Genomic DNA, 4,835 nt, shown 5'->3' with positions numbered 1-4,835 from the left:
TCGGGTACTTGAGGGGAATAATTTCCTTAAGGACACACTGTGTATTCACTGGGCTCGATTTATTCCTATACTTTTTTCGGAATTTATGTTGACATTCTAAATTCTACTAACTTTCTGTTTCTGTATTTTCAGAAAGTTTACTGTTTTATTTATTTTACAAAAATACATATTACTAACAGATTTTTGTTTGTGTGTTTAATTTTTTGTATTTTGATATCTGCGCCACTGAACGTATATGTTACTTTGATAGCTGCCCATGTTTGGGTTCGCGGTAAGCAACCTCCACTTCCAACCAAGAGGTTGTGAGTTCGAGTCTCGCCAAGGGGAAGGTGGGAAATTCTTGGAGGGAAAGATGTCGATGGTCTATTTGGAAACAGTCTCTCTACCCTGGAGTAGGGGTAAGGTCTGCGTACACACTACCCTCTCCAGACTCCACTAAGTGGGATTATAATGAGTTGTTGTTGTTTGGGTTCGCAGAGGCTCAAGCATGGAATAACAAACAACTATCAAACTCCAAATTATAGAATAAGGCAAAACGGAATATTAAGTGAAGTATACCTTTCTATACAATAGCCTTGTTTGTTCCGAATATTTTTGGATATCATATCGAAGCTAATATAGAGAACATATATTATAACATAACATAAAAATAAGTTCTGGATAAGTTTGACTTTTATAGTAAAGTGTTTTATATAGGAATGTTGTTATAAATAAGTTACACTGCAATTAGTAAGGACATAAGAAGTTCACGAGAAATTTTATTTTGAGTGAGATTTGTTATGTAACAGTTGAGTGGGGGCATTGATTGCTTGCCAAATGGCACCTGTGGGACCCGCATTTAATAAAAGATTCCCTCTCTCCTTTTACCTTTGTCGTTCCCCAGCCATACCCCCTTTCTCTCTTCTACTTTTTTATTCTTCCTCCATAATTTTTAAAGTTGACTAGGATTTTTTTTAATATGTTACATTGATTTATATGATATATTAATAATTATGTAACAAAATATTAAAGTACTAGTTTAAAAGAGAGAAAACATCACATTAAAGCTAATGTGTGAACAATTAAATAAACTTAAATTCTTTAAAATTGTGAAAGTTGTATTATAAAATAGACGGAAAGGTGAAATTTTTTTAGGCCAAATTTTTGTTCAAGCTAAATTTAAAAAAAATTAGCCAAAAAACTTTTTTCACGTTGTGTTTCTTCCAAAGGATCAAAAGCAAGTATTTTGAGACGTGTTAAAATAAAAATAAAAATCGGAAAAAATATTAAGAGGAAAAAAGATAAAAAGGAAAAGAAAGGGGAAAACAAGGACCCCTCTTCTTCGTATCTGGTCTCATCGTCGACAAGAAAAGACCCAGCTTCATCGAAACCCTAAATTTTCTCCTCTCTTCAGTCCGCTCTTCTCTTTAAAATTTCCAGTTTAGCTACTAGCTAGTTGGATCTGTTAAAGGATATGCATAATATACACGATTTCTATACTTTTAATAAAATATACAAGTTAGATTGCCCATTGCTTTAATGTTTTATGAATCTGATTTCACTTTATGGTATGATTGATGAATATTAAGTGGTTTTTTGTGACACTTTTTTTTGCTTGTGAGATTTTCTTGATAGGCTTAAAGCTTTATGCTATTAAGTTATGGAGGAAGAAGAAGAAAGTGGGAGAGAGAGAGAGAGAAACGTCTAGGGAACGGTAAAGGTGAAAGGAGAGAGGGGGATTTTTCATTAAATGCGGGTCCCACAGGTACCATTTGGCAAGCAATCACTGCCCTCACTCAACTATTATATGGTATATCACACTCAAAATAAAATTTCTCATGTATAAGAGAACTGCGGAAGTGTACATGTGAACATTATTTTTTCGTCCAACATGCGGGTTGGGCCTAACTAAATCTGAATTCACTTCGGGAAGTTCCACATTAAAGGTAAAGCGCTCAGGGGCATATTTGGAGTACATTGTATGGGTTCCCAGGAATCCAGTAACTTTTACGTAGACCCTATATTTTTATTAAAAAGTTTACTAAATATCTAAATGTGAACTCAATTATTATGGTATATTAATTTGAGATTGCAATAGAAACCCATAAATTTCAAATCCTGGATCCGCCTCTGAAAGCGCTTACTAACAAATGTAACTCCACACCTCAGAGTTCGAATCCTGTTTTACCAAAAAAAGTGTTAAACTTTTTCTTAAAACGAATTAATAAGATGAATTGTATATCTAATAGATCTGAAGGCTTAATGCATCAATGATGTAGGGCCGTGTCCGATAATATTGAAGGCCGATTACAAGTGTTCAATGATTGTCAATGAATGAAATAGAGAAAGCATGCAATGAATGTAGATAATGACAATAAATGTAATAAGAGGGAATTTTTCACCCAAATATTTAGATGACTTGGATGATTCTCCTTCCTAACAACAACGTGGGACAATATAAAATGAAGGTGGACAAGAAATCCTTGGATCTTGTGACTAAAAAATATATATTGAAAAATGGAATCAACGGACAAGACAAGCTTTGTATATTCTTTATAGTCAACCTTTACAATGTGTTCTTATCAGAAAAGTGAAGCTTTCTTTTTGTTCTTTATCTCTTCCTATTTATAAGGTATATTCCTAAGGAACCCTAAAAAGTACAACTAAAGGAATATCTAACGGAATATTCCTTCTCTCTATCTAAACTTACTACACCAATGCTTTCGTACATTCTTTCACTTGACCTCGACACTAATCCTTCTTTAGATGACTCCTTGCCATTGAGCCGTGGTCGGCTTAATCCTTGACCACATCCATTTGCAGTCATTAAGTTCAGTCCAAATTTTGACTAATATAGTTAGTCCCTCCGTTTGTTGAGGTCGTGATCTTGGACGTCTGTGCGGATTCTGTTTGCGATCGTTCAGATGAAATTTGGTCGTGATGATTGAATCGAATCGGCCGAGGTCAGACTGGCGGCGGTCGTCAGTAGGGCTGCGGTTGGTGTGGCTGACGTAGGATGGCGTTATGGCCACGCACGTCATCATTACGCGTCTTCCCAATGCAGTATCTGTGCTTCTGTCTCTTCGATTTTGGCACCATTGACGACTTTTTGCCTCGATTCTGGTGCCACCCAGACCTATAAATAGAGGAGGGGTTTTTCACTTTCGAAACTTTCAGCACCTTCCATTTTGTCTGCATTTTGTTCCTCTTTGATCTTCTTCTCTGATCTCCATTTCCAATTTCTTACGGCTCCTTCAATTTCAGTCTCTGGTTTCCTTCCCGATTGACATTTTATTTCTCTGACTTTATTGTACACATTTTACTATGCAAATATGTCAAACCCTCCTCATATTCACGACAGAGTCTCCGATGCCACTCCTTTATCTTTGGCCATTCCTCCGAGCGGTGAGGAACCCATGGTTGAGGAGGAAGAAATCTTCCCCACCATGGAGGAAGTGGTTCCTAAAAACCCTTCAGTATGAAATGACTTCCCAAAGGAGCCTACTCCCGCTCAAGCACTTTCTAAGACGGTGCCGAGTTAAATAGCCGACCTTTGGTCCAAATATCGTATTCCCCCTCACGCCAAAATTGTTCTGGCGGGAGGTGACATAGTACAGGCTCACCGGCCGAGATATTGTGCTTTTTTTGTTTATCCATTCCTAGTTGGTTATTCTCTTCCTCTCCCCCCCCCATTAGCAGAGGAGTTCTACCGCTTTTACAACGTCTGCCTGGCACAACTCTCCCCTTATTTATATAAGGTTTTTCTGATGATGGCGAAGTACGCAGAGTTGGCCGACAAAGAGGTCAATATTTGCCATATTCTGCATCTATTCTCGCCCAGTTTCTATAGAGGCACGTTGATACATCTACGACATCGTGGGACCAAAGGGTTAGTGGATGGGATGGATGATAAGGCGAACTGGCGGATCTGGCACAAATACTTCTTCATCCAGTCTGAGCATCTTGTGGTGAACCTGACTGGGTTTCCCGAGCAATGGAACTATAATCGTAAGTATCATTCCATATGTTCATTATATTCTCTTTTCTTCCTTTTTTTATTTCGTCCTTGACCCACTCACGACTTCCCTGTTTTCAGCTGAGAGGCATCCACGTTCTCTCATCTTTGATATTGAAGATTGGGTGGCTCGCGTGTTACCCCACATATGGGAATTCGCAATTGGGCATCCTTCCACAAGTGCTTTGGACCAAGACTTCGTCTAGTAAGTGTTATTTCTACCATTTGACTTATCGACGTTCACTATCATCCTTTGATGCAATCCTTTTTTGGTGTTAGGTCGGCGAGCCTCCAAGAAGACGAATGCTCCAGTGCTTGCATTTTGTCAGGTAGTAAAGTCGTCCTGGAAGTAATTTGCTCTAGTCGAGTCTGCACTAGGTCAGACTCAAGCTCCATCGATGAGGGACTCTGCCCCTCAAACTGTTGATGTGCTGGATGAGATCTCTTCTCGGCATATCTATCACCTGGTTGACGAGTCATCTCACGACGATGAGGCATCGCCGAGGAAACGATGAAGGGTAGAGACCGGGAAGTCCATTGTCGCTGTCGTTGAACCAAAAAGATTCATTGCTTCGGAGGCAGAAACAGTGCCTTCACTAGATGTTGAGGTCGTTTCTGCTGCGGGTGTCGTCATGGAGAAGAGGCCCTATGAGGGGGTCCATGGTAGCGGAGAGCCTACACGGGTTGCAAGTGGCTCCTCATTAGCTGTTGGAAGAGGTAGAGTCGGTCCTGTAGGGGACGATGACTCTGGCTCATACATCGACCTTGAGGAGGTACGGACCTTTGGGGAGAGGGCTACTCGCGTGGAGATAAGGACAAAAGGTCCTAATCGACATATAGT

This window comes from Nicotiana sylvestris, chromosome 6 (assembly GCF_000393655.2).
Source record: "Nicotiana sylvestris chromosome 6, ASM39365v2, whole genome shotgun sequence".
Classification (NCBI taxonomy): Eukaryota; Viridiplantae; Streptophyta; class Magnoliopsida; order Solanales; family Solanaceae; genus Nicotiana; species Nicotiana sylvestris.
This window is presented reverse-complemented; position numbering follows the sequence as displayed.